We start from the raw sequence: 7,817 nt of genomic DNA, 5'->3' as shown, positions 1-7,817 counted from the left end.
GACATGTAGATGTGGCACTTAGGGACGTGGTTTAGTGGCAGACTTGACAGTGCCAGGTTAAAAATTGGTTTCAGTGATCTTAGAGGTCTTTTCCAACCTAAATGATTCTATGAATTTACTTAAATGGGAATTTCAGCAAAGATCACTAAATTTCCAACATTTTGAACAGTGCTAGGAAATAGAAAACATTACAAAAATCCCTAAAAACACTGTGATAATTTCCAATTTCATCTGCATAGTAGATTTCATGGAATAACAAAGAAGAAACAAAAAAGTGAAAAAGAAACAAACTGAAAATACCCCAGAGTTGTAATGACGCTGTGTGCTGTGTACAAAGAAACAACATGAATTAAATGAACCTAGATGGCATATTCTGTGGTCTGCAGGCACTGCCTACTCTTAATATTGGTAGGAAAGATAAGGCTCATTCAACATTTGACCTATCCTTTAAAACAGAGAAGAGTGTTTTGGAATTCCAACCATATTCAAGCAGCTGATCAGTCTGAGCATGTGTAAGAAGAGGACAACCAGTCAGTCTGTAACATCTGGATTTAGTTCCTCCAATGTTTTGCCTCAGAGTTTTACATTCCACAGTACCTGAAGCCATATCAAATATGTGGATTTAAAACCTTAGCTCTACTGCAGCAGACTGCAAAGCTTCTTGCAGTATGGCAGGGCTAGGGTCACTCAGAAGTCTGGAAGATGTACATGAGGAGGTCAAAAAATGGACATGATCTTCACATTAGAGGTCTTTACTTTGTGTGTAAAAATACTTGCACTCATTTTACGATGGTACTAAAAATGGAAAGCTGGGTTTTTCATCTCATTCTTTACTGGCTGAGCATTACGCCCCAGAGTTCTGTAAAGCTCATGTTTAAAAACCATGTGCTTTGGTGAGATGTCAGTATTTGTTTAAAAACTGCCTGCACAGTCAGGTGTTTTGTTGCATCTGGTCTGCAAGGCTTAAAAAAATTAAATATACATATTTTGTTACAGAAATCATAGAACCCTAGAATGGTTTGGGTTGGAAGGGACCTTAAAAAACAGAAAAGCAACCATTTTGTATTCAGCAAGAGTAGTGCTGAACTGAGAAGCAGAAGATATCAAGTCAATCATGCCACACTCCTGAATGCAAATGCTGCTCATCCATCCCAGCCAAGTTAATAATCCTATGAGCAGTGTAGTAGCCCAAATCATTAACTTCCAGAGTTGTTTAGGAATTTCCCTGCCTGTATCTATGGAAATACACAGGTGTATAGCACAGATTCGAGCTTCCATCCACACCCACAAGCTCCTGTGCTTCTATTCCTTGCAGGTTTAAGGTCTTAAAGGCACAGAAAGTAATTCCATACCAAGGAGATCCCCTCAGGGCCATACACAGATTAATTCACTGTGTCTCAGTATTGATAAAGATGCAAACACCACATGTTAAAAAACAGGTTTTAACTTGCTTCCAGAGAGATGCCTCATGCAAGATTCCATCAAAGAACAGCTCTTTCAAAGTCTTAATCAAAGCACAACTGAAATGAAGAACAGAAAGCTTCAGAATTATCAAGTTCAAAAGAGGTCAGAGATGCCTGGCGTTTACATGCCAGCAGCAGCTTATGCTTTGTGAAATAAAACCATCCAATTACACAGCAATCACGAATCCTACTAGGAAAATGCAGGCACAGGTTATTTTCCCAAAAGATATTCTCTTTCCTTGCAGCTTGTGACCCAGTGTCACCATGAAGAAACACTGCATCTGACACCAAGCTATGAAGGTGTTTCCAAATAAAATAATTACCTGTTGGGAGAAATATTGCTTTACATAGAAGGCAGCTAACAAGATAAAACTCGTTTCACATGCTGGCAAATACTGTGCAACAACAACAACAAAAAAGCACTGTTCCTGGCGTAAGTCATCTCCTTCACTTCAGTGAAGTCACGTATCCACAAGCAGGTAGCCAAGTCCATGCAGTTTACTCTCACAAAAATCAGTGGTGTGATAGAAACCACATGGATACAGGAGTCAGTGTTAATCTAGAAAAGCTCTGTAAAGTACAATTGAAGTCTTCTTCCTTTTGTTTGTAGATATCTTAGATACAACAAATCCTTAGCAAAACACTTTCCATCATTGATTTTGGTTTATTTTTCCCACTCCAGACTGGCAATAAGAAGTGGAACTGGTTCAAGTGGCTCTGAGTCAATGCAGGAAAGAGTCCTGTAACACAGCTGCAGTCAAGGGAAAGCTGGCAGATGTAATGAGAGGCTACAAACCCCTTTGCCAGCACACTTGTACAGTCCAGGAACCTTACTGCACTCTTAGGCTGCTCCCAGATACCTTGCTCCATTGCAAATGCATTTGCTTTTACTATAATCATGTGTTTAGTGTTAGAATGAGCTGTATGTTCAAATGCTGCTTGCCAGTATATACACATAAAATGACCAAAGGCCTTGGGCAATTGTTTTTTAAATACTATTCATTTGAAGCTGTAAAAAAAAAAAAATGTCCTTCATGAAAATTGTGTCTTTATATTCAGTGAAAATAAATGAGGCATTTCCAGAATCCTTATTCTGGAAATTTTAAAGAAAAATTCCAGAATACTAACTCTGGAAATTCTGGTTTGCTCTGAATTGCTCTTGTGAGGTGACACAACGGGATGTGAGGGTTTAATCGGATTTTGCTTAAATTTTAATTTCAAGCTGTAAAATGCATATAGATCTGTATAGTGGGTTTTCACAGAAATGTTAAGAAAATCTAGACAAAAATGGTGAAATATATGGATGGAAGACCTCTGCTACTGAAATAAAGGGGGGAAAAAAGCAGCTCAGCAGGCCAATAAAGATATAGTTGGGAGCATTTGTACAATTTTAAGAGAAATTTAGTCATCTCCTGTGTTGTTCCATATTTCCCTCATAAGCCGTGTTCCCTCAGCTGAAAGCTGGCACGATGATTCATCTTTTAGATGGGCTATGGGAGTCCAGTGGGAAACTTGGCTCAAAGGGAAAAATCTTAACATAAACAGTATCCTCCGGAAATGCTGATTGCCAGCCTGACCAGTGAGAGGGATGTGTTTTTTTTGTTTTGTTTTTTCTCATTGTCAAATCAAACTTTTACATAACTAGATGCAGAGAAAAGGGCAGATGTTAGCTTCCAGGGTTTTAAGCCATCAAAGAAGGCCCAAGAGTATCTTCCCTTCCTTTTAGAGGACTACATCTGAATAAAAATCTTGCAATAAATTGAAATCCGGCAAAACAAAATAAAAACTTCAAAAGGACAGGTGAATGAGAAAAGTCCCTGATCTTCTGGAAAGGCAACTAGTTACGCCAGCAGGAGACCAATAGGGAGGAAACTGGAGAAAAAATGTTTCCTTTGTTCAAAATATGAAGAATTCAAAGCTCGATTTTTGCTCAAGGAACTCCTCAATAAATAATGCCAAAAAAATTAATGGCAGCATCTCCCTTTATGATTAGAAACTGTCACAGTTTTTTACCAGAGAAAGGACAAAAGGTGTCCTGAACACTAAAATGTAAACCAACTCAGCTGAACAAAATGTACATCCTGTAACTGATAGGTTTAAGGAAGGTAAGCACACTGAATTAAATCTACATAAAGCACAGCTATATAGCTTCATCCTGTGTAATATATTTGTTATCCTGAGCACATACATGGTCTAAGCCAGAGTTTAAGCCTAGCAGAAAAGCAAAGCCTTCTGTATTTACAGCAGCTATGGGGTTGTCCATGGATATAGGAGAATGCCTCAATATAGAAGACTTTCCAGTCTGTGCCTGACAAGCTACAAGAGGCTCTGCAAAGGTTGTCCACACTGGATATCTGTGACCCTGGTTTCTTTGCTGCTCACACAGCATTATCCATGAGTAATACTTGTCTACAGCTGAACTCAGACTCTGTCCCACTCTGCCAGACACCATCTAAATTATTCACAGTTTTGTTGCTGGTCAAATGTACTACAATAGCTTAATCTACCTGAACACGATGTTCCAGGCAAGTAAGGAAATTCCAGCTATTTTATAATCATGCAGCACATGCCCACCTGCCCTGTTTTCCAGGCTATTCTCTCACAGCCCTCTGTTTTCCAGGCTAGCTTGTCACAGGACTTCTACTGCTAATGTATGTTTGGCCCTTTTCTCCACAGTGACTTGGTAGCCTGAGCTGAGAATTGCCCACATGCATCCTGCTGGCAACCCCTCCTCTTCCACCAGGACTTTGGAGACTGTGTGACCCCCAGGCTGTGTGTGACCAGCACCCAGAGGCACTCTTTATTTCCAGAGCTGCTTTGCTGATGGGACTTGCTTACACATCCTAAAAATCAAACTTATGAATTTCATCATCATCATGGCTGGGCTTCGCGAACGAAGATTTGAGAGGGGCTCTACCCACGCTTGCTACAAGCACGCTGATGGCTAAAAAGGCCAATGCGAGATAGACAAGTCCGGTTGCAGAACATACAGCAGAAAGACTCTCCAGGTGATATCGACAAGACGTGATTCTTTCTGCGTTGTCTTTTCTCCTCGAGAGTGATCCTGCGTGTGTTCTCAAAAGCAGCAGCAGCGTTATAGATGGTGTGACTTATGAATTTGGAGCCATAGGAAAACATTGGGCTGGCAGGGACCTTAAGAGGTTTCATCTCACTGAAAGAAAGCAAGACAGGTCTATTGACAGCATGGTTCAGCTGTGCACAGATGGTCTCAGTTTCCTAAGAGCTGGGACAGCTGAGGCCCTCCAGGAAATGGAGTAAGCAGTGTATCAGTCAACAGCCACCTTGCCTGGTCTGCCTCCAGGTTATCTGAAGGGGAGAGATGATACCTCAGGCATTGGGATGAAATCCTGCTCAGATAAACACGCTTTGATGCTGCCCTGGTTCCCATCCCTGATGGCAGGGCACACCTCCACCAGGACAGCAGACCCTGAGGGTGAGTCTCCTTCTGTGGCAGGAACTCCTCCAGCACAAAGGACTCTTGCAGGCCACAGGTACCTTCTGTGCCAAGCACAAGCAATTGGGTTGGGCTGTATTTTAGGCTTTTCTCATAAAATTTATGAAACTGAGCTTAAAGCAAATTGAGCCTGAATTTACAATTGAGCCTGAAATTATCTGAATTACACATAAACAAGGTACTTCAGAGCTTCTGGGGAAAGGATGAGAAGAGAGGGCACATTGTGGTCAGGCACACCATTAGATGAAGTAGAGGGCTGCAAGATGGAAAAGCCAAATGGGACCCTGAAGTGACAAAAAAAAAAAGCTACCACTTATAGAGAAGATTGTTATCCTGCAAGATCAAGAGAAATAATTCCTGTGAACATGCTTCAATACGCTTTTTTCATTTATACTAAGATATTATAAGATACGTATATCTTGAACATAAGCCTTCATTTTAGGATTGAAATTACAGAAAAACGGGAACAACTATGGAAGGCCAGTAAGGGACGGAAAAGAGGTAGAATTACTAACAACTGGTTAATTAAGTAAAGAACTTCTAAACTGAAAGTCTCTTTAATGGCCAGTTCCAGTGGCCTTTGGGATAACTTTCAAAAGGAGGAGACTGAAAACTAATCCTGATCTTTCTGAATTGGTGACAGATGGAAGAAATCTTTTTCCTTTTTTAATGCTGACACTGGAAACTGCCACATTTCAGTATCTAACTTTTAATACTACAGCACCAGATACACTGCCTTTTTTGTCTTTGAGTCATGTTTTATTCCTGAAGCTCTGTGATTTTAAAAAGATTTTTCAGGTTTTATGAGGAGGCTAAAAGAAAGGCTCCCTAGGAAAAAAAATCTCAGCTTTAATGTCAGACACTACATCAACACTTGAAAACTAGCATCAGGGGCTGCCTGTAATCCATAGGAAACTCTCCACCAAGTTCCTAGAAAACATAAGGGGAGTAGAAAAGTGTGATGTTACTGACTGTGATCTCTTGCTCTTTAGTGAGTGCAGTCACACAGTGTCAGAAGAAACAGAGAGGAACTATAAACCCTGCATTGGCAGTGAGCACTCTTGAGGACTTCTCTCCTGAGTTAGCAGGTCAAAAACTGAGCAAAGATTACAGAAAAACAGTGTTAAAAAAGAAAAAAAAAAGGTGTAAAGGAACCTGAAATTTAATAACAAAGTAATTAATTGAAGGAAAAATAAACAACTGCTGTCAAGATTCCGGAGATGGAAATTTAATTTATTTATGAAGACTAGTATTAAAAACAACCTCAAGACAAGTAGTATTTAATATGGAATTCACAGCCAGAAGCACAGAAGTTGTATAAACCAATTAATGAGAAAAGGCTTGCTCATTTTGTTTAAAATAATAAGTGTTAATCATATCCTAAGATAGAGTCAGAATTTCTTTTGATGGAGCCAGAGTAAAATAATGTTAATTAGATTTTAAAGGAACAGTTGAGATATTCCCTCCAAATCCTTGCTCCTTTTTTATTAATATTGATGTCAGTGACAAATCCCCATCACAGGGACGTTCTTACTTCCATTGAAAACAAGGGGCTAAGCAAGTTTCCTTCTGAGAGCGTGGTTACCAAGGTCATTTATAAGGATGTTGGCTTAGATGTTAGAGTTTCACTAATGATACATGCTGGTTTGGGCACCAAAATATCAAAAAGGTTAAAGCTGTTAGAGAGTGACCAAAGGAAGGCTACAAAGATAGTGAAGGGCCTTGAGGCGAAGCCATGTGAGAAGCAGCTGAGGGCACTTGGTCTGTTCAGCCTGGAGAGGAGGAGACTGAGGGAAGACCTCAATATAGTTACAACTTCCTTGTGAGGGGAAGAGGACTGATCTCTTCTCTGTGGTGACCAGTGACAAGGACCCGAGGGAATGCCCTGAATTGTGACTGGGGAGGTTTAGGCTGAATGTAAGGAAAAGGTTCTTCACCCAAAGGGTGGTTGGGCACTGGCAAAAGGCTCCCCAGGGAAGTGGTCACAGCACCAAACTCGACAGAGTTCAAGAACCATTTGGGTGACAGTCTCAGGCATATGGTGTTATTCTTTGGGCTGTCCTGTGCAGAGCCAGGAGTTGGACTTTGATGACCCTTGTGGACTCTTTCAATTCAAGATATTCTATGGTTCTTTATATTTAAAACAAAACAAACAAAAAACAAACAAACAAAACAAACAAACAAACAAAAAACCATAGCCATACTGCCAAAGACAATCCTCAGAGAATTCAAATGTCCCAAACTAGAAAGTAAGTAAAAAGAAATCAAAATAATATTAAATTTCCTCAGTCTTTGGAGCCATAACTTGTTTAAGGCAAAGGGAGATTTGGTAATATTAATATAACAATCTGAACAAAATTAATAATGCAAACACACCAAAGCTATGTATCCAGAATTACACCCTGCTCCTTCAGGAGAGGAGAAAAGGCTGTGAAAATCCACTGTTACTACCAGAAAGAGCAGAAGTACCTAAAATGAGACCCTAAGAGAAACCTTTTAGGAGACATGAGTAACATGTACATGGCCAACCTGTAGGTTTCCAGAAGGTACGAGCTTGAAGACAGAATGGAAAGATGATTTTCCTAGTCCTTGCAGTAAATACCATGGGCTTCTCCTCCCATGGTAACCCAGTCCTTGCTTCAGCAGAGCCTCCTCACCACTCAGCCAGGCAGCAAATGACATGGGGAAGCAGAAACCAGAATTCCATTCCCACCTCGTGCAGGGCCACAGACACAGTGACCACATAAACCTCTCTCTCTTCTCCTTCCACCTGCACCACGTCCACACCAATTATCCAGCAGCACCTCATTCTTTCTCCCCATCCCATGAGGCCAGGAGCAGTTACTGAAAGGCTGTGGCCAGCACCATGGTCCTTAGCA

This window comes from Empidonax traillii, unplaced genomic scaffold (genome assembly GCF_003031625.1).
Source record: "Empidonax traillii isolate 1590-97213 ecotype Southwest subspecies unplaced genomic scaffold, ASM303162v1 scaffold1:size7828297, whole genome shotgun sequence".
NCBI lineage: Eukaryota > Metazoa > Chordata > Aves > Passeriformes > Tyrannidae > Empidonax > Empidonax traillii.
This window is presented reverse-complemented; position numbering follows the sequence as displayed.